The 23,960-nt window shown below is 35.9% G+C and overlaps 1 non-coding gene across 1 annotated transcript; it reads right to left on the reverse strand.

Moving 5' to 3' along the window:
* Positions 1-20,266: 20,266 nt before the first annotated feature.
* LOC148580302 (small nucleolar RNA R71) lies at positions 20,267-20,375 on the reverse strand. Its single transcript, XR_015896937.1, has one exon. It is a non-coding gene; the product is annotated as a small nucleolar RNA R71 (small nucleolar RNA).
* Positions 20,376-23,960: the final 3,585 nt, after the last annotated feature.

Raw genomic sequence — 23,960 nt, forward strand, 5'->3', positions numbered from 1 at the left:
ATAAGCCACACAACCCTAAGAATCCCAAAACATAATGCAGTTATATGTCACGTACCACACTAAGTCCAGATAATTAGAAATTATGAGAAGTTGTTTTCATGTTATAAATCTAATGATATAACTTTTTGAAGACTCAAATAAATTCAAGTAGAATTAGAGTTATTTTCCAATAATCACTAATCCCTAGGATGAAGAACAAAATCAATCCTTAAACAATAATCAAAGAATTAATCAAGGGTAGAAGAAAAAATATTTATTAAACCATTCAAGTAAACAGAGCTTCTAACCTTAACAATGGAAGTTTAGTTGCTCATGGTGTAGAAAATCCTAGCAGAGAAAAAGTGTAAAAGTGCGGAATACAAATTAGGAGAAGAGAAGTCCCCGCGTGGATGGATCTAAATCCTATTTATAGTCCTAATTAGAAAGATATTTAAAACTTAAATAAAATCCTAAGAGATATTTTCTAATAGCTATTTGATTTACAAAATCAAATTTCCAAAAGCTTTCTTAATTTGTTGCATTATAAATGTGTGGTCCCCATCCTTTTGTATGCATTTTGTGCTAAACTCCAGGTTCTGGGCATTTAGCACCACCCAAGTAGCGAGGCTTATATGCAAAATATGGGCTTGGGCGCTAAATGCCGGTGGTTGGGCGTTTACTGCCTGGTCCCCTAAATTGTGGCACGGGTTACGAAGCCTTGGACGCTAAACGTTGAGTTGTGGTGTTTAGCGCCAACCATCTAGAGGAGAATTGTCCTTGTTTAAGCCTTTATAGTCATGCATACTAGCAGCACATGCGTACGCACGATTTCCCTTTTTGCTCTAGTGATGCATACGCATGGTCCTCTTTTGCTTCTTCATGTGCTTTTCCATCGATTATTCATCAGAATGCTACCTGAAATTTGTAAACCCCAGAGAATTTATAAATAATTAACCAACAAGTTAATTATTATTTAAAAAAATAGAAAATTAAATTTTATAGTTTAGAATAGAAGAAATAATTAAAATATGAATTTTAATATTAATTTTAAAGGTTTTGGCCCAAAATTGGCCGAACAGACCGAACCGGTTGATTCGGACCCAAACTAGGCCCAAAGGCCCAAAATATATATACCAAGAATCAGCCTTCTTCTCCAAATTAAGACCATTCCCGCTGCTGGAAGAGGGGTTTACGTTAAATACCCTAACTTTCACCTCCAAAACTTCAATCGTACATGACTTTCAATCTGAAGCTCCGATTGACGAGCCGTCAGCGACCATGCGTTCGTCTCAGATTTCTCTACAAAAGCAATAGATCAAGTTGGTAAGATTCTAGAAATCTCTTACTCAGCCACTCTTCCCTAATTTTGAATTTAAGGGTTGAGTTTGATAGATTATGTGATTTTGATGTTCTATGCTTAAGTTAGCTTGAGGAAACTATTGGATTTTATTTATTTGATGCATGGGTAAGGTAAGAAACTTTTGAACCTTTGTGAATTATTGAATTAGTGAACCCTAAGATGATTATAGTGATATCGTGTGAATTAGATTGTGTTTTTGTTCATTTGGAGTTTAATTGGGTGGTTAGGAACGAAATTCGGGAGATTAAGCTTGAGAAATTAACGTTTGGACACTTGGAGCTTGTGAAAGGAGAGGTTTTTTATGTGTTCCAAGTTTAGGGGGAATTAGCCAAGGTATGATTTTGGTTTCTTATAGATAATTTTGTGAAAACATAGGCTAGATTGTAACACCCTAATTACCCTAAGCCTTACCTCATGCCGTAAAGCAAAGGTTAATCAAAGGTTACGACAAATCTATGAGTTATACAGAAATATGTTTAGAAGGAGTAATAATTCTAGAAGCCCGATGAAGAAAATAAGCTCGAATATGGAATTACCAAGCGCGAACATTCACACGAAGCTACAAGCCTAAAAGACAAGGTCCACTATGCGAGATAGCAAGATATATGTAGGTATATAAGAGTATAATAATCATAAGATACTAGTCTAAGCCTGCGGAGTTTGGGCCAACTAATTAAATACAAACATACAGAATTTTAAAAGTAAAATAGTTTATACAATATCTTTCTCTCAAACTAAGCCTCTAAGGCAAAATAAATACAAAAGTGAGAGTACTAATGAAAATAAATTAAAGGACTCCAAAACATGATAAAGATCTTCTGCTCTGTCACCGTCAAGCAACTCACCTAGGTGGGTTGCAACCTGCATCTGAAAAATAACAACAGAATATGGTATGAGAATCTGAGGTTCTCAGTATGGTAACAGTGCCTAATAATGTAAGATGTAAGGTTCTGGGACGCCAAAGGCAATCCTAAAACTTCACGTCGATACAGAATATTCAAGCCTTAACAAAAAAATAACTTAAACCATAAACCATAAACAAGGTTATCTAAACTTAGGAAATTGCAAACTAATACTAAACCACACCGCCGTATCCCACAGCCTTCGCCAACCTACCCTCCATGCGACGCCATTGCCACCGCCTACCTATCCTCCTCAACACTAGACAATCACAGATAATGCAAGAAAGTAAAACATAGATAGTATTCATATATAACAAGTAATTCAAGAAGCAAGTAGGCATATTATACAATTCGGTAAACTCAAGTAATCAAAGCAAACAAACACATAAGAGATGCATATGATGAATGCATGTCCTATTGGCTCGTGATATCACTTGTCAGTCTATAAATGCTAATTCGACACATCCTTTAAGATGTAGCTTTTCTGCCATGCCCATGGATATAGTACCGAGCTCACTCTATTGACCCACGGATATAGTGCCCGGGCACACTCGCATGTGCAACCCAAGGGTATAGTTCCTGGCACACTCTTGTAGCAGAAAAGATTATCAATCATAATTCAATCCCAGGGACATAATACCCTACACAATATCATACTTAACCCGAGGATATAGTACCTAGTACACTCTCAGCATTCAACAAGATCATCATCCCTCCTTGAGTTACCACCACACTTTACCCAAGGATATAGTGTCTGGCACACTCTCAACATTCAATAAGATCATCATCCCTTTTTGAGTCATCAACTCATCACAACCATCATCAATTCATAATTTCCATTCCGAACTCATTAGTTCATCAGTTTCTCAATTCGTTATCAGTAATCACCAAGTTCACTACTCTTCCTCCTCTCCCAACCAAACTCATCCTCAATACGCCAGAAACCTAACCCTCCGTTTTCTAACTTTTCGAGGTAATACCCAGATAATTCCACACAAGACCTTCTCTATGTTTAACATTCAAAAACAAGCCAAAAAGTCTTAAATAGGTGTCACAGAAGTTTACATGCTTGTTGGGAAGGTGAAACAATTAAAAACAAGATTTTTAATTGAAAAATAGGGCATGTGCGTACGCAAAAGAGTGTGCGTGCGTACGCCCAGGAGGATTTTCAAAATGTGTGCGTTGGCATAGAGGTGTGCATACGCACAGGTAGTAAAATTTCTACTCTGTTCATCCGCACAAGGGGTGCGAACGCCCTCAACAGAGTGCACCTTCCAATGGGTGCGTGCGCACAGGTTGCAAAACGTCGTTGGTTGTGTATGCGCACAGGTCATGCTAGCGCCCTCAATAGCAAGCCTTCCCCTGTGTGTGCGTGCGCAAAGGTGCAAAAACTCATAGGGGTGTGCGTGCGCACACAAACCAGAAATCACAAATTCTACAGCATGCACAGAATTCAGATTTTGACACCAAACTTTGAATGATCATAACTTCCTCTACAAAAATCCGTTTCCTACAAACTTTATATCCATTTAAAGATTTTTCAATGAACTTTATTTTAAAGTAAATTTCAACAAATTTTTAAAACTGAGGCTCAAGTTATAATTCGTCAAATTTCACAAAAAATCTGTTTTTACCAAAAGTCTCAAAACCTCAATTTTACCAAAACACCCAATCCAAAACCAAACCAATCACAACCCAAGTAATACCAAAACAACATAAAATTCCATACCATTCCTCTCCCAACTCAACCATCCATAATATCTAAATTACACCATTCAACACCTTCAAAACCCTTAATCATCAGCATCTAAAACCATCATAAACACTCATAATCATCATCAATAAACAACAACAACACCAACAACCACTATAAATCCTCATCAATTTCAATAATCATCACCAAAAAATATCTAACATTACCCAAATTCATCAAAGTGTTTACTACTCACATTATTCTCATAAAAATTACATCCTTAACCAATTGTCATCAACATTAATATTCATACTCCTTCTCAATTAATCTCAACATTACTAATCATTACCAACATTCATTTTTCCACAATCCTCATAAACAATAATAAATCACAACATTCATCATCAATCTTCATAATTATTAATTATCAACAATCAACATCAAAATTCATATATTCCACATCCCAAAACTCTATATCATCATCACCACTATACAACTTATCTTCGAATCACCAAAATCACATACAACTAAACATACACCCAAGCATCCAATCCTATCTTAAGGTCAACTTGCCTAAGATTCACAAAATATTACATATTACATAAAGAAAACTGAAACCATACCTTGGCCGATTATCCTCCACGCACGAAACCACCAAAAAGCCAAGACAACTCTAAAAAGCACCAAAGCTCAAACTAACAACACATATATCATCAAAATCAAAACCTAGAAACCACAACATACAACACTACTAGAGTTTATGAGCAACTTCACCTTGTCCAAAGAGGATTAGGGAAATTCTCAACAATTACCCGCTACTAGAGATCACCTAAACAACCAAAACCACAAAATCTACTCAAAAACCATAACCAAAAATGCACAAAAACTAGGGCAGGAAACTAGAGTGTGAGATTCAAGTTCTTACCAAAATTTCTTAGATAGAAACGAAGAGTTCGACAAGAGCTTCTTGTGACCACAAATGGCTCATCAATCGGAGCTCTGTAGCTCAAGACATGGTCAAAAGATGGAGGAGATGAATAGTGCTCTTCTTCCTCCTCTCTTCTCTGAAAACCAGCGCCACCCTCTTTGTGTATGTGCTAAAAATGAGCTGAAAGCTCATTAAAATGTGCTTTTATATGTTGGACTTGGGCCCAACTTGGGCCCAGTCCAACTGCGTAGCATTTTTGATTCGTTCGGCCCACTTTGGGCCTAAGCCTTTAAGATTAGTGCCCAGTTTTCAATTCTAAATTATTTTATCCTTTCAATACAATAAATAAAAATTAAAATCTTATTTTCCAAAATACGCGGTACTGGACAGACTAGAGCCCGTACTGCTAGCTTAAGCACCCGTACGCATTTTACAAAAACTTTTCGAAAAAGATACATTTTCCAACTCAAAAAAATTCATCGAAATTAAATTTTGTAATGACCCAATTTTCAATATGTCTAGATCATATTGGAAACTGAGCGCTACTAATTTGTCTTCCTAATTATTATCTATTATTTATCATATGAGCCTGATTCGCTATTAAAAATGTAGTTAATTTGCGAGGTATTTTTTCTTTGAAAACGTTTGGATTAATAGACGGAATCATTCATAATCATTCCACAACTGATAACAGATAAAACAGTCATAAACAACCACACATAAATACATCGCAAGTAGTTAATAACATTTAGTGATCTAGCCTTTATTTAGATATAGACTTTTAGTTAGAACACGGCAAGATATAGCTAGATAATAACTATATACATATATATACATACAACATCCCAGGTCCTGACCTGTTCAAGAAGTCCCTAAGCTGGTGCCCAGGCTAGCCTAGACCCTATACTCACCTAGTCCCTTTAAAATACTAAAGTGAGGGAAAGTATGTTCTAAGTCTTCAAAACTTAAGTCAGGTGGAACGTCATCGAAAGGTAGAACATCATCTGTTACTCCTCTGCACGATCAGATATTGCCATATGACGTCTCTCTTGTACCTCATCAAGTAGCCACATAACAGGAGTCTCGTACACAGGATTTAAGTTAGAGTTCAATTCGCATACAAACGGGGTGCAGACGTTGGCTGGTCTCACAGTATATACATATAAACAGAGAACGAGATTCACCCTAGACTCAGAAGACTACCTAGAGCAGAATCCTTTTTGCGTACGATCGTCAGCAAACTATGGAAGGGAACTCATGCTTCCATCTGAAGGGGGAAGGGAAAGAGAAGGGGTAAAAACTAGGGAGTTCTTAGTAGGGCTGGGGATTATTCGTTAAGTTCATTAATTATATGTTATTTTGCAGACGAATAGAAGAATACAGAGAAGTAGTAAACAGAAGAATACAAGAAAATAACACAAACACAAAGAATAGAATACAAACAAGGAAAGCATGCATTCATACAACAATCATAACAGAGGAAATACACAGCCAAACATGATGCATGTCTAGCCCTAGTGCAGGTAATGAGCTCATTTGTCGGTTACATACCCGCTTCCGACGTTACCCAGCAACCTCTGTCTGGATAAGGCTTTCCTGTTGGCAATACCCACTGCAAGCAACCTTTGTCTTGCAGGGTATCCACTGCAAGCAAGCTTTGTCTTGTAGGGCGGAACTTATTAGCCGATATACGCCCAACACACTCACTGTAAGCAACTTCTGTCTTACAGGAGCACAACACACTCACTGTAAGCAACCTTTGTCTTACAAGAGCAATAGCACACTCACTGTAAGCAACCTCTGTCTTACAGGAACACACTGATCTCGATACCTCTGTAAGCAACCTCTGTCTTACAGCAAAGCATTATAGCAAGGTACCTAGGAAAGCACTCTCAGTGGTTGTACCACCATCTATCTGACTACCTCAGTGCAGTAGATGATCATACAAATAACTCTTGAGTTGCCTTAATGCAACAAATGACCTTTCAACAGGCCCTCTACTTGTTCTCTATTCTCTTTTTCATATTACTCTTTTCTCCTTATATCTCTTTACTCTGTTTTGGTTCCACTTTTCTCTGCATCTCTTTACTATGCTCTGGTTACTCTATTCTCTGTATCTCTTTACTTTGCTCTGATTACTCTTTCCTCTGTATCTATATTACTCTTTTTCTCTTTATCTCTTTACTTTCCTCTGGTTGCTTTGATCCTCTGTGTTTCTCTACTCTACCCTGACTTCTCTGCTTAACATATGTATTTAAAGATTATGTAAATTTCGGTATGAATAGTTAGCCTGTCCCAAGTATAGGTTCATTAAGTCTATACTGAAATAGTTTAACTTTTCATATGATACCTAACCCTAGTCATAACTTAAGGACTAACTATGTTGTCCTAGTTTGTTCGCTAGTCTCTGTCTGTTTTTCTGTTATTAAAACTTTACAGACTTTTCTTTGGTTCTTATCTTTTCTTCAACTTTTTATCTTTCCTTTATCCTTGCCTCACTCATATGTTATTACCACTCCCTAAGTGTTTTACGAAGGTAATTATGAGATTCTACGCTTAAAGTTGTCTTTCTAAAGCTTTTACAGAAAACTGCCTTTTTCGTATTATTTTAGTATTTTTATTAAAATATTATTTTTAATTAAATATTATTATTTAATATTTTATTATTATTTATTATTTTATCATTAAATTTTCGAAAATTACCCCACTTTAACTTTTAACCTTTAAAATTCACTTTTTACCACCTGTAACTTTAAATATTTCTACTTTAACCACCCTAAATTTTAAAAATTACCAAATAACCCCCCAAACGCGAAAAATTTTACTTCCTTACCCTTTTAAAGATATAAAGCCTGTTCTTCATTATTCTTCATCACACTCAAAGTGTTCTTCATATTCTTCATAAATTCTTCAGATTCTTTCTCTGTTTTTACCCCTTTTTCAGTATTTTCATCAACCGATTTTTACCAAAATTCATAATAAATTAGCAGCCACTAAAACCCCATCTTTTCCACATGATTTTAACACAAATTGAACCCCAATTTAAGGGCTAGGGTTTCATTTTCCAGCAGCCACAAGAACACAAGTTCATAGCTTGAATTTCATCAAATTTCATCAAAATTTTCACCAAAATTTCAACAAGAACCACTCATATAAACAATAAATTTCAAGCATAACCAAACCATATCATAATCACAAAACTCAAACACAATCAATCAAGATTAATTTTACCAAACCCTACCTAGTTTTGCTGCTCCTAATTCGGTTATATTTTTAGGTGCTCCTTAAGCACTTTTTCCTCTTAAATCACATCAAGAACAACTTTAAATTCACAAACCCTCAACTGACCAAATCTCCCTCAGCACGTTAGGAAGGGATATCTCACCTTAGACTTGCTGGAAATTAATGTTTCTTGGCCCTCAAGTCAAGTGAAGCATGATTCCTAAGGAAGAACATCAAGAAAACACATGTTTAAGCATGTTTCCTTGAAAACAGAATTGAAGAGGGAGGGAGACAGCCATCTCACCTTATTTCCAGCCTTGATATATTATATGGTTATGTAGAGGAAGAAGAGAGGATCATTTTGGTGAAATTGGAGTTTTGATTTGAGTTTTAGTTCAGAAGAAATCAAGCTCTGAAGATTAAGAACCAAGAACTTTTCTCTCCTTTTTATCTTGATGATTTTCGGCCACAATGAGCAAATGAGGCAGCCTTAGGGGTCTTGGGATTGTAGAGTGAGTTGTGATTGGTTGGCTTGTTGGTGGGTTAAAATAATATTAAAATATCTCAGGTGTATAACTACTAAAACTAGATGTATCGGAGCACTTGTAAAAACATCTCTAAAAATTATTTTCTGAGCTACTAGCATAAATGACACTAGTAAAATATTTATTATGAGAATATAGCATGTATGATGAGGCCTTAGAATTGCTAAAGTCATCAGAGAGTGCTGGTGCTAAGCTAAACCAGTAAACTGTGAACCCGGTTAAATCGATTTTCTGTTTTTAACTAAAATAGACCAGGTAACCTTATAATATCATTCAATAATGTTCTAATACTAATGTAATGATAATATTATACTATTATATCTCTTCTATCATGAATCGAGTCCGATTCTTCAAACTGAGACTATTTACGAAAAACCGAATCAAAACTCCTAACCGATACGGTTCAAAAACTAGGTTCTACGTGACTGCGTTATTGAGCTTGCCTCAAAAAGGGTTCTACCTTAAGGATGACATAATGACAATGATGATTGAAATTCTTGATTATATAGAAGAGGTTCTTCCCCTACTAATCTTTCGGAGAAATCTGTACTTTCAGAAAAGATCTTACGTACTCGAAAATTGGGGTTGTTACATTCTACCCTCCTAAAAGAAAATTTTGCCCTCAAAATTTCAGCCGTGTGCAAGAATCCATCTTCAAGCGGTCTATTTACTTCAAGCCATCCTAACGAAGAGATCGGTTCGTTCCTTACAGCATCTAAATCTCACAAAGTCATAGCCATGGAGATCATAATAGCTATGAGGATAGATGTGGCTCACATTAATTCGTCGTTCGGAGCTCAATTAAACCATGACTATTCATAGTCATTGAGGTCTTATCCATACCAAACAATCGATATTAAGGTAATCAATCTTAATGTCTCAAGTTAAGCATGAACATTCCCAAAATGAGCACTCATAGACATTCATGCCAAATATATCTTAAAGATACCCTAACAGCATGAGACACACAAGCAGAGTATGCAGTAAAGCATAATCAGTCCACTCCCCAGGCTCTACTGGGAACGAACTGCTCTGATACCAAATTATAATGACCCAATTTTCAATATGTTTAGATCATATCGGAAACTGAGCGCTACGAATTTGTCTTCTTAATTATTATCTATTATTTATCATATGAGCCTGATTCACTGTTAAAAACATTGCTAATTTGCAAGGTATTTTTTTTTCTTTGAAAATGTTTGGATTAAAAGACGGAATCATTCATAATCATTCCACAACTGATAACAGATAAAATAGTTATAAACAACCACACATAAATACATCGCAAGCAGTTAATAACATTTAGTGATCCAGCCTTTATTTAGGTATAGAATTTTAGTTAGAACACCCCTAGATATAGCTAGATAATAACTATATACATATATATACATACAACATCCCAGGTCCTGACCTGTTCAAGAAGTCCCTAAGCTGGCGCCCAGGCCAGCTTAGACCCTATACTCACCTAGTTCCTCTAAAATACTAAAGCGAGGGAAAGTATGTTCTAAGTCTTCAAAACTCAAGTCAGGTGGAACGTCATCGAAAGGTAAAACATCATCTGTTAATCCTCTACACAATCAGACATTGCCATATGACGTCTCTCTGGTACCTCATCAAGTAGCCACATAACAGGAGTCTCGTACATAAGATTTAAGTTAGAGTTCGCATACAAACGGGGTGCAGACATTGGCTGGTCTCACAGTATATACATATAAACAGAGAACGAGATTCACCCTAGACTCAGAAGACTACCTAGAGCAGAATCCTTTTTGGATAGATCGTCAGCGAACTATGAAAGGGAACTCATATTTCTATCTGAAGGAGGAAGGGAGAGAGAAGGGGTAAGAACTGGGGAGTTCTTAGTATGGCCGGGGGTTATTCGTTAAGTTCATTAATTATATGTTGTTTTGCAGACGAATAGAAGAACACAGAGAAGTAGTAAAAAGAAGAATACAAGAAAATAACACAAAAACAAAGACTAGAATACAAACAAGGAAAGCATACATTCATACAATAATCATAACAGGGGAAATACACAGCCAAATATGATGCATGTCTAGCCCTAGTGCAGGTAATGAGCTCATTTGTTGGTTACATACCCGCTCCCGACGTTGCCCAGCAATCTCTGCCTGGATAAGGCTTTCCTGTTGGCAATACCCACTGCAAGCAACCTTTGTCTTGCAGGGTATCCACTGCAAGCAACTTTTGTCTTGCAGGGCGGCACTTATTAGCCGATATACGCCCAACACACTCACTGTAAGCAACCTCTGTCTTACAGGAGCACAACACACTCACTGTAAGCAACCACTGTCTTACAGGAACACACTGATCTCGATACCTCTGTAAGCAACCTCTGTCTTACAACAAAGCATTATAGCAAGGTATCCTAGGAAAGCACTCTCTGTGGTTGTACCACTATCTATCTGACTGCCTCAGTACAGTAGATGATCATACAAATAACTATTGAGTTGCCTTAATGCAACAAATAACCTTTCAATAGGCCCTCTATTTGTTCTCTATTCTCTTTATCATATTACTCTTTTCTCCTTATATCTCTTTACTCTGTTCTGGTTCCTCTTTTCTCTGTATCTCTTTACTCTGCTCTGGTTACTCTGTTCTCTGTATCTCTTTACTTTTCTCTGCTCTGTATCTATATTACTATTTTTCTCTTTATCTCTTTACTTTACTCTGGTTGCTCTGATCCTCTCTGTTTCTCTACTCTGCTCTGACTTCTCTGCTTAACATATGTATTTAAAGCTTATGTAAATTTCGGTATGAATAGTTAGCCTGTCCCAAGTATAGGTTCATTAAGTCTATGCTGAAAAAATTTAACTTTTCATATGATACCTAACCCTAGTCGCAACTCAAGGACTAACTATATTGCACTAGTTCGTTCGCTAGTCTCTGTTAGTTTTTCTGTTATTAAAACTTTACAGACTTTTCTTTGGTTCTTATCTTTTCTTCAACTTTTTATCTTTCCTTTATCTTTGCCTCACTAATATGTTATTACCACTCCCTAAGTGTTTTATGAAGGTAATTATGAGATTCTACGCTTAAAGTTGTCTTTCTAAAGCTTTTACAGAAACCTGTCTTTTCGCATTATTTTTTTATTTTTATTAAAATATTATTTTTAATTAAATATTATTATTTAATATTTTATTATTATTTATTATTTTATCATTAAATTTTTGAAAATTACTCCACTTTAACTTTTAACCTTTAAAATTCACTTTTTACCACCCGTAACCTTAAATATTTCTACTTTAACCACCCTAACTTTTAAAATTACCAAATAACCCCCTAAACACCAAAAATTTTATTTCCTTGCCCTTTTAAAGATCTAAATCCTATTCTTCATTGTTCTTCATCACACTCAAAGTGTTCTTCATGTTCTTCATAAATTCTTCAGATTCTTTCTCTGTTTTTACCCGTTTTTTAGTCTTTTCAGCAACCGATTTTTACCAAAATTCATAATAAATTAGCAACCACTAAAACCCCATCTTTTCCACATGAGTTTAACACAAATTGAACCATAATTTAAGGGTTAGGGTTTTGTTTTCCAGCAGCCACAAGAACACAAGTTCATAGCTTGAATTTCATCAAATTTCATCAAAATTTTTACCAAAATTTCAACAAGAACCACTCATATAAACAATCAATTTCAAGCATAACCAAACCATATCATAATCACGCAACTCAAACAAAATCAATCAAGATTAATTTTACGAAACCCTATCTGGTTTTGCTGCTCCTAATTCGGTTATACTTTCAAGTGGTCCTTAAGCACTTTTTCCTCCTAAATCACATCGAGAACAACTTTAAATCCACAAACTCTCAACTGACCAAATCTCCCTCAGCACATTAGGAAGGGATATCTCACCTTAGACTTGCTGGAAATTAACGTTTCTTGTCCCTCAAGTCAAGTTAAGCATGATTCCTTAGGAAGAACATCAAGAAAACACATGTTTAAGCATGTTTCCTTGAAAACCAAATTGAAGAGAGAGGGAGACAGCCATCTCACTTTATTTCCAGCCTTGATATGTTATGTGGTTATGTAGAGGAAGAAGAGAGGATCATTTTGGTGAAATCGGAGTTTTGATTTGAGTTTTAGTTCAGAGGAAATCAAGCTTTGAAGATTAAGAGCCAAGAACTTTTCTCTCCTTTTTCTCTTGATGATTTTCGGCCACAATGAGCAAATGAGGCAGCCTTGGGGGTCTTGGGAGTGTAGAGTGAGTTGTGATTGGTAGGCTTGGAGGTGGGTTAAAGTAATATTAAAATATCTCAAGTGTATAACTACTAAAACTAAATGTATCGGAGCACATGTAAAAATATCTCTAAAAATTATTTTCTGAGCTACTAACATAAATGACACTAGTAACATATTTATTATGAGAATAGAATATGTATGATGAGGCCTTAGCATTGATAAAGTCATCGGAGAGTGCTGGTGCTAAGCTGCACCAGTAAACTGTGAACTCGGTTAAACTGATTTTCTGTTTTTAACTAAAACAGACCAGGTAATGTTATAATATCATTCAAACATCTTCTAATACTAATGTAATTATAATATTATACTATTATCTCTCTTCTATCATGAATCGAGTCCGATTCATCAAACTGAGACCATTTACAAAAAACCGAATCAAAACTCCTAACCGATACAGTTCAAAAACTAGGTTCTACGTGACTGCATTATTGAGCTTGCCTCAAAAAGGGTTCTACCTTAAAGATGACATAATGACAACGAGGATTGAAATTCTTGATGATATAGAAGATGTTCTTCCCCTACTAATCTTTCGAAAAAATCCGTACTTTCAGAAAAGATCTTACGTACTCGAAAATCGGGGTTGTTACAAATTTCACCTTTCTATTCTCAAATTAAAACTTCTAAATTTTCAATCTACTCTGGGAACTTAAAAATTATTATTTTATTAAAACGGTTATGCCGGTTGTTACATTCTCCCCTCCTCATAAATTTTTTGCCCTCGAAAATTTGAATCACGCGATATATCTTCCTCGAAGCGTCCTACCGTGTCGATATTCCCTCTCACCTTCCACTACATCACTCTTATTATTTGTCACTAAGAGTCCGACTCATTCCACTAACTTGAACAAAGATTATCCTTTAAATCAAATACTGCTTTTGTAATATTTTTCAAAAGCTTCAAAATAAGTTCAATCTAAACCCTCTTCAATGTCAAAGCTTTTTCAAAAAAATTCAAAAATTATTTCTTCATAAATCAATTAGTTTAAATAATAATTTTCTTAAATTCATTAAAATTCTTAAATCATAACTTTTCAATTTGAATCCCTTTTTGATAAGTCTAATGTCAAACCAAATTCACAAATTAAGAAAATCTCGGAACTCACTTTTTCTGTAAACCATATTATTCAAACTAAGAGTTTTGATTTAGTTTCAAAACCAGATTTGAAAATTATTCTAAACCTTAAAACCGCAAAATCACAGTTAAAAACCGCAAAAACGCCAGTTGGTACTTTTATTGCCACTAGTGCTGAACCGCACCCATCACCCAAACAGGGAGCCAACAAGATTTCTAGTCATGCCCGATAACCATTCTGGCACGTTCACTCTGATTATCGTTATTAAGAATCCGAATTACTCAGCTACATGCATTAAAAGCCTCCTTCTCCATTGGTCCCTCTAACAAATATCTAAGTCCGACAAAACTAGCGACAACCTTCCATAGGATAAAACTAAGCTAACTGGGTCCTCATAACAGATCACAACAACTTTATCTGCTTACCTCTTATCAGCAGATCCGATTCCGTCGCCTCTCCTGCATTCATAGTGAAATCTCGCCCTGGTTGCTGACTCCTACCCACATCTCGGTTCCTCCCTCGACCGCAATCCTTAGCAAGGTGCCCTGGCAATCCGCAGGTATAGCATCGATCATTTCCCTTTGCCATGTGGAACTGAGCATTGTCATTTCTTCTAAAATCCCCTTGACCTCGAAGATGCTGAGCAGTGTATTCGTTTCTCTTAAAGTTCTGTCCCTTTGGTCTAAGGTAATCGCCACATCCTCGATTAATATTTCCTCCATGAGTGTCCCTTGATGAGGCTACTGTCTTTGCATATTCCTCAACCACTCTCGCCTTCTTTACAAGATCGGAGGAGGTCCGAATCTCCAAAGGAGCAACAGCAGTCATGACGTTATCCTTCAAGTCCCTTTGATACTTAATGCACTTCCAACTTTCATAGGTCTCCGGGGCACCCTGACACGCCCTAGAAAACCTACAGAGCTCCTCAAATTGGCTAGTATAGTCCACCACCAATAAGGAACCTTGCTTCAGCTGCATAAGCTCCATCTCCTTCACTTCCCTAGCAGATTCAGGAAAATAATTCTTGTAGAAAGCTGTTTAGATTACATCCCAAGCAATTTCTGCATTTGGAAGTCGTAGCAACTGACACTCTCCTTGCCACCAATGCTAAGCCTCTCCCAAAAGCTGATACACAGCAAACTCCACATACTAGTTGTTCAGAACATGTTGTGCTTGTAACGCACACTCAATGGCCTGGAACCAATTATCCGCTTCGGTAGGCTTGGTTGAACCTTTGAAACTTGGCGGATGAACCTTGAGAAAAGAAGCGAAGGTCATCAGAGCACCTCCTATGTTATCACCATTTCCTTTCGCATTGTCATTTTCGTTTCCATCTCCATTTCCATTTCTAGCCGGTTGGCCTAACCTCTGCACAGCTTGCAGAGTCGCAGTAGCATTTGCCTCCATGGTGTTCGCAAGATTCGCCATTGCCGCCATGAACTCAGCATGGTTATAGGCCGGTTGCTCAATCCTACTCTCTCCTCATGAACGCGTACGACCTCGTGTCTGAGTGGCCATTAGGGTTCCTGTCTACACAAATCAATCGATATCAAGGTAATCAGTCTCAATATCAAAATCCTAGTGCTTCAATTATTCCTAAATGGCACTCATAAACAAGCATGTTATGCATATATCAAACAGATAACCTAAATAGCATGAAAGAAAAAGACACAGAAAATGCAATGAAGCACAATCGGTCCATCCCTCAGGCTCATGAGGACGAACCGCTCTGATACCACTAAATGTAACACCCTAATTATCCTAAACCGTACCTCATACCTTAAAGCAAAGGTTAATCAAAGGTTACGACAAATCAATGACTTATACATAAATATGTATAGAAGGAGTAATAATTCTAGAAGCCCGATGAAGAAAATAAGCTCAAATACGGAATTACAAAGTGCGAGCATTCACACCAAGCTACAAGCGTAAAAGACAAGGTCTACTATGCGAGATAGAAAGATATATGTATGTATATAAGATTATAATAATCATAAGATACTAGTCCAAGCCTGCAGAGTTTATGCCAACTAATTAAATACAGACATATAGAGTTTTAAAAGTAAAACAGCTTATACGGTATCTCTCTCTCAAAGTAAGCCTCTAAGGAAAAATAAATACAAAAGTGAGTACTAGTGAAAATAAATTAAAGGACTCCAAAACATGATAAAGATCCTCCGCTCTGTCACTGTCAAGCAACTCACCTAGGTGGGTTGCGACCTGCATCTGAAAAACAACAACAGAATATGGTATGAGAACCGGAGGTTTTCAGTATGGTAACAATGCCCAATAATGTAAGATGTAAGGTTCCGCGATGCCGAAGGCAATCCTAGAACTTCACGTTGATACAGAATATTAAAGCCTTAACAAAATCAATAGCTTACACCGTAAAACATAAACAATGTTATCTAAACTTAGGGAATTACTAACTAATACTAAACCACACCGCTATATCCTACAACCTTCGCCAACCTACCCTCTATGCGACCCCACCACCACTGCCTACCTATCCTCCTCAGCACTAGACAATCATAGATAATGAAAGCAACTAAAACAGAGATAGTATTCAAATATAACAAGTAATTTAAGAAGCAAGTAGGCATATTATACAATTAGGCAAACTCAAGTAATAAAAGTAAACAAACACATAAGAGATGCATATGATGAATGCCTGTCCTATTGGCTCGTGATATCACTTGTCGGTCTATAAATGCCAATCTGACACATCCTTTCAGATGTCGCTTTTCTGCCACGCCCATGGATATAGTGCCGGGCGCACTCTATTGACCCATGGATATAGTGCCAGGCACACCCGCATGCGCAACCCAAGGGTATAGTGCTTGGCACACGCTGGCAGCAGAAAAGATTATCAATCATAATTCAAACCCAGGAAAATAATACCCTGCACACTATCAAACTTAACTCAAGGATATAGTGCCTGGCACACTCTCAACATTCAACAAGATCATCATCCCTCCATGAGTTACCACAACACTTAACCCAAGGATATAGTGCCTGACACACTCTCAACATTCAACAAGATCATCATCCCTTTTTGAGTCCTCAACTCATCACAACCACCATCAATTCATAATTTCCATTCTGAACTGATTAGTTCATCAGTTTCTCAATTCGTTGTCAGTAATCACCAAGTTCATTATTCTTCCTCCTCTCTCAACTAAACTCATCCTCAATACGCTAGAAACCTAGCCCCTCTGTTCTCTAACTTTTCGAGGTAATTCCCAGATAATTTCACCCAAGACCTTCTCTATGTTTAACATTAAAAAATAAGCCAAAAAGTCTTAAATAGGTGTCACAAAAGTTTACAAGCTTTTTGGGAAGGTGAAACAGTTAAAAACAAGATTTTTAATTGAAAAACAGGGCATGTGAGTACGCACTAGGGTGTGCGTGCGCATGCCCAGGAGGATTTTCAAAATGTGTGCGTATGCATAGGTAGTAAAATTTCCACTATGTTCATCCGCACAAGGCGTGCGAACGCCCTCAACAGAGTGCACCTTCCAACGTGTGCGTGCGCATAGGTTACAAAACTTCATTGGTTGTGTGTGCACACAGGTCATGCTAGCGCTCTCAACAGCAAGCCTTCCCCTGTGTGTGCGTGCGCAAAAAGCTGTGCGTGCGCACAGGTTCAAAAACTCACAGGGGTGCGCGTGCGCACACAAACCAGAAATCACAAATTCTGCAGCATGCACAGAATTCAGATTTTGACACCAAACTTTAAATGATCATAACTTCCTCTACAAAAATCCATTTCCTACAAAATTTATATCCATTTAAATATTTTTCACTGAACTTTATTTTAAAGTAAATTTCAACAAATTTTGAAAACTGAGACTCAAGTTATGATCCATCAAAGTTCACCAAAAATTTGTTTTTACCAAAAGTCTCAAAACCTCAATTTTACCAAAACTCCCAATCCAAGACCAAACCAATCACAACCCAAGCAATACCAAAACAACATAAAATTTCATTCCATTCCTCTCCCAACTCAACCATCCATAATATCCCAATTACACCATTCAATACCATCAAAACCCTTAATCATCAGCATCCAAAACCATCATAAACACTCATAATCATCATCAATAAACAACAACAACATCAACAACCACTAAAAATCCTCATCAATTTCAATAATCATCACGAAAGAATATCTAACATTACCCAAATTCATCAAAGTGTTTACTACTCACATTATTCTCATGAAACTCACATCCAATACAAATTGTCGCAACATTAATATTCATACTCCTTCTCAATTAATCTCAACATTAGTAACCATTATCAACATTCACTTTTCCACAATCTTCATAAACAATAATAAATCACAACATTCATCATCAATCTTCATAATCATTAATTATCAACAATCAACATCAAAATTCATATATTCCACATCCCAAAACTCTATATCATCATCACCACTATACAACTTATCTTCAAATCACCAAAATCACATACAATTAAACATACACCCAAGCATCCAATCCTATCACCAAATTTTCTTTTCTTTATTAATCTTGATCTTTTGTTTGAGTCTTTGTTCTTGTTCTTGTTTGAGTCTTTTTCGAGTTCCTTGAGTCTCTTTCCAAACATTTTTAAAGAATATTGTCTTTTGTTTGAGTCTTATGTCAATTCTTAAGTTTGGTGTCTTTTTGCATGTTCTTTGTTTTATTGGACTTCTTTGAGTTTTGTTCTTGGTGTTCCTCTTGATTTTCAAAGTTTTCTTGTTTTTCTTTTTGTTTAGATTTTAAAATTTTTAAGTTTGGTGTCCCTTTGTATTTTTCTTTAAAATTTTTGAATTCTAGTGTCTTTAGATTTAAAAATTTTAAGTTTGGTGTCTTTTGGTTGTTTTTCTCTTTCTTCATTAATTCAAAAAATAAAAAAATCTTTTCTATCTTTTTACTTTAATTTTCGAAAATTGCAACAAATTTTTCAAATTTTAATTTCAAAATCATTATCTTATCTTATCTTAGTTTAAAATTTCAAATTCAAATCTTTTAGAAAATCATATCTTTTTCAAATTACTATCTTATCTTTTTATCTTTCTTTCAAATTCAAAAATCTTATATTATTTCAAATTAAAATTTTAAAATTCAATTTCAAAATTCAAAATTTAAATTTCAAAATTTAAAATTCGAAATCAAATCTTTTTCAAAAGTCAAATTTCAAATCTTATCTCTTTCAACTCTTTCTCAAATCTTTTTCAAATTCTTATCTTATCTTTTCTAATTTCAAATTTCAAAATCAAATCCTTTTCAAATCTTTTCAATTTCTATCTTATCTTTTCTAAATTGAAATTTTAAATTCAAATCTTTTATAAACTTTTATCTTATCTTATTTTCAAATCTTTCTTAATTAGTTACTTGTTTTCTCTTTCTTCTTTTTCAAAACTTTCTAACTAATTATTCTCTCTTCTAATTTTTGAAAACTTCTTGCTTCTTTTTCTCTCTTCTTTTTTTTCAAAATTCAACAATTAAATTTGAAATCTTTTTAATTAATTAACCTTTATTTTCAAATTCAATAAATAAATAAAAAAAATAAAAATATTTTAATTCTTATTTCTCTTCTTGTTTCTTAATTTTTGAATTCTTCTTCTCTTTTATTCGAATTTTTCTTCTCTCTTCTTCTATTTATATTCTTCTTTTCTTCTCTTCCTCACATCTCACAAGGAGTCCTCTGTTCTTGAACATAGAGATTCCATTCTTCTTTCTTCTATTCTTCTTTTTCTTGTTTATGATCAGGAACAGAGATAAAGAGCCTATTATTAAACCTGATCCTAAACCTGAGAAAACTCTAAGGAAGCATTTATAAGAAGCTAAAGTACAACACTTCGGAAGAAACCTCTCAGAAATTTTTGAACAAGAAGTTGAAGGCAGGGCAGACAAAGCTAATAATGGAGAAGATGCAAGAAAGGTTCCTGGTGACTATACGATACCAACTTCTGATTTCTATCAAAGAAGTATCTCCATACCTGCCATTAGAGCTAAAAACTGGTAGCTTAAGCCTCAGTAAGTCTCTCTTCTACAACAGAATTACAAGTTTCATGGACTTTCACTAGAAGATCCACACCAGTTTTTATCTGAATTCTTGTAAATCTGTGACACTGTTATGACCAATGGAGTGGATCCTGAGGTCTACAGACTTATGCTCTTTCCCTTTACTATTAGAGAGAGAGCTAGGATATGGTTGGAATCTCAACCTAAAGAAAGCCTAGACTTTTGGGAGAAGCTGGTCAATGCTTTCTTAGCCAAATTCTTTTCACCTCAAAGGATGAGCAAAATCAGAGTGGAAGTTCAAACCTTCAGACAAAAAGAAGGTGAATCCCTCTATGAAGTTTGGGAAAGATACAAGCAACTGATCAGGAGGTGTCCTCTTGACATGCTCTCAGAATGGTCTATCCTATGTATCTTCTATGATGGTCTTTCTGAGATGTCCAAAATATCATTGGACAGTTCTGCTGGTGGATCACTCCACTTAAAGAAAACGCCTGCAGAAGCCAGAGAACTTATTGAGATGGTTGCAAACAACCAATTCATGTACACTTCTGAGAGAAACCCTGTGAAAAATAAGGTAGCTCAGAAGAGAAGAGTTCTTGAAGTAGACACTCTGAATGTTATATTGGCCCAGAACAAGATGTTGACCCAGCAGGTCAATATGATCTCTCAGCATTTGACTGGAATGTAAGCTGCAACTGGCAACACTCAAGAAGCTTCCTCTGAAGTAGAAGCTTATAATCCTGACCAAGCAACTATGGAAGAGCTGAATTACATGGGAGAATCCTATGGAAATACTTACAATCCCTCATGGAGGAACCATTCTAACCTTTCATGGAAGGATCAACAAAAGCCTCAGCAAGGCTTCAACAATAATCAAGGTGGAAGAACCCAGAATAGGTTCAATAACAGGCCACTATTCCCATCTTCTCAAGGGAATATAGAGACTCCTAAGCAGAGCCTTCTGACTTAGTAGCTATAGTCTCAAACCTCTCTAAGACCACTTATAGTTTCATAACTGAAACAAGGTCTTCCATCAGAAATTTGGAGGTACAAGTTGGTCAACTGAGCAAGAGAATCCCAAAAACTCCTCCTGATACTCTCCCTAGTAACACTGAAGTAAACCCAAGAGAAGAGTGCAAGGCCATCACCACTGAGGATGAGGCCGAATCTGGAGAAACTGAGATGGCATTGAATGCCAGTGAGGAAGCCCTTACTGGGCGTTCAACGCCCAAACTGGCAAGGAATCTGGCGTTGAACCCCAGTAAGGAAGGTCTTACTGGGCGTTCAACGCCCAACTTGGCAAAGGAACTGGCGATGAATGCCAGTGAAGGGTTGCATGATGGGCGTTCAATGCTTAAAGAATCACCAGAACTAGCATTGAACGCTAGTAATGGCATACCAACTGAGTGTTCAACACCCACTGAAGAAATTCCTACCCAAGAATTTAAGGAAGCCAAGGCTCATGTAGAGATCATAGAGGTTCCCTTGCATGCACTCCTGCAATGCATGAGTTCTGATGAATATTCATCCTCAGATGAGGATGAGGACACTAGCGAAGAGCAAGTTGCTCGGTGACGATTAGGATTTTTGCTGGTAAAGAATTTTATAAACATAATCGCGTTGTAAGTATAGTTTCTAAACTAACAAAAATTCTTTCATACAAAAGTTTTGGTTGTCACTTAAGCAAACCCAATAAAATTGATAACCGAGTATTTAAACCTCGGGTCGTCTTCTCAAGGAATTGCAGGGAAGTATGACTTATTATTGGTTATGGAAAAAGGTATATTTTTGGGTTTTAATGTATAAGATAAAAAGCAAGAATAGTAATGGCAAAGGAAATAAAATAATAACAATAAAAAGCCTTGATTAGGAGAGATTAATCAGAAGTTCTATCCTTGTTGGATTTTTCTCAAGATCAATTGATAATTGAAGGTTACTTCTACTTAGTTATCCTTGACCAAGTAAAGTAAAAGAAAGTCAAGTAAGTTGGAAGCCTACTTCTATTCACAAGTTCTAATCCTCTCCCTTGGGAAGGATTAGCGTTAGTGACTAGAGAGCCAGCCAACAATAAACCCAATTACAATTTAACTCTTGAGTAATTCAACTCAAGGGTCTCCAAATATCAATCAACTCCAAAATCAAGTTAGGATCTAACTTAGAACATCAATTAATAACAAACAATAGAAGAAGTGATAAATCTGAAATACCTCAATCGCATTAATAAAAGAAAATCAATCTAAACATAAAGAGTCCATAAACTAAATTGATAAAATAAATAAAAAGAACATTAAACCTGGAAATTGAGCAGAAATAATCCTAAATCCTTTAAGAGGAATCCTAATCTTAAATCTTAAGAGAGAGGAGAGAACCTCTCTCTCTAAAAACTACATCTAATCCTAAAAATTATGAATTATGAAAGCCTATTGATGAATGGATGCATCCCTCCACTTTATAGCCTCTAATCTGTATTTTCTGTGTAACACCCTAACCTTTAGCACGTCATGATCGTACCAAAAGTAAGGAGTTACTAACCTGTTCTCCTTATTTACTATTTAATATTGAGCCTTTAGGTCGATATCGTGTTTCAGTTTATAAGAAAATACCAGAAAATTATTTGTAGTAATTAAAATCACACAATTATTAATAATAGTAAATGCTATACAAATGAATTCAATATAAAACTCAAATACAATACCTATCCCTCTGGATAAAATAAAACTTAAAGCAACAAGGGCAAGGGAACTCTATAAAAATAACAGGAATCACAAGTTAATCTACTAGTCGTCTGCATCTTCTAACTGAATCTTCGAACCTGTGTCACTGAAAGGGTGGAAGATTTTGGGGTGAGAACAAACCACACGTTCTCAGTAGGGAATGGGAATGCCGTAAAAGTAATGAATTTAATGCAAATAATTAACTTACTTAGTAAAACTATTTTGTTAATCCTTTGGAAATACTTTTATTTCTACTTTAGATAAATAATTACTTTTCTTTAAATTTCTAAACTCAAAACAAAACTTAAATATAAAACTAGTCACATTTTCTGTCTCTCAGGCACATAGTTAATCCTCAGTCAAAAGTCAACTCGTAATCACTTTAATACACTCACAAACAAATAGTGCAAGCAAGAGATTCAATTCAATGCACAAGCAAGTCACAACAAGACAAACAATACAATCACAAAGTAATAAAACAAGCAAGCGCAATCAAATGTAAATGTGCAAACAACATGATGCATGTCTATCCCTAACGCAGGCCATGAGCTCATGTGTCGGTTGCCTACCCGCTCCCGACATTACCCGGGCACAAGTCCCAGATATGGTTTTCCAGATGCATCAGTGTGCTTATAAGTCGTACGGCCAGGCCGCATCAGTGTGACTTTAAGTCGTACGGCTAGGCCGCATCAGTGTGACTTTCCAAATCAATAAGCGTACATCTGGAAAACAGTTCTCAGTGTGTGAGCGTCCCCACTTTACATTTGGCACTAAGGCCCAAACAATGTCACATCTGCTCTCCTGTGGCAGACACTTCATTAATTAATATATTCTTTAAATCCTTGTTCTCTGCTCTCCTATGGCAGAGATTCCTTTTCTTAATAAACCGAGCTCAAATCTTTACTTAAAACAAAATCTCTCCTTAAAAGATTGGGTTTAAAACATTATATTTTTCTTAATAAATCAAACTTTAAAATAGAATAAATCTTTTCTTAACTAAATATATTTTAAATAATTTAATTTTTCAAAACCAAATCTTTTAAAATAACTTTTCAAATAAGACCTAAGATTTTATAAAATTTTGGCAGCACTTCCCCTAAAATTCGGGCTTAGCCACCCTTTTCGAGTCCCAGCTGAACTATTTTCAACCTCTTTTCAATCAAGAAATCAAATACATATTCATCAAATTCAGTCATTCCAAACAATCTTAAATTATTTACAAATACCCACTAGACTTCCATGGCATTCATAGTTTAAAAC

The sequence above is a fragment of the Arachis ipaensis genome, chromosome B10 (genome assembly GCF_059453495.1).
Source record: "Arachis ipaensis isolate K30076 ecotype BB chromosome B10, ASM5945349v1, whole genome shotgun sequence".
Classification (NCBI taxonomy): domain Eukaryota; kingdom Viridiplantae; phylum Streptophyta; class Magnoliopsida; order Fabales; family Fabaceae; genus Arachis; species Arachis ipaensis.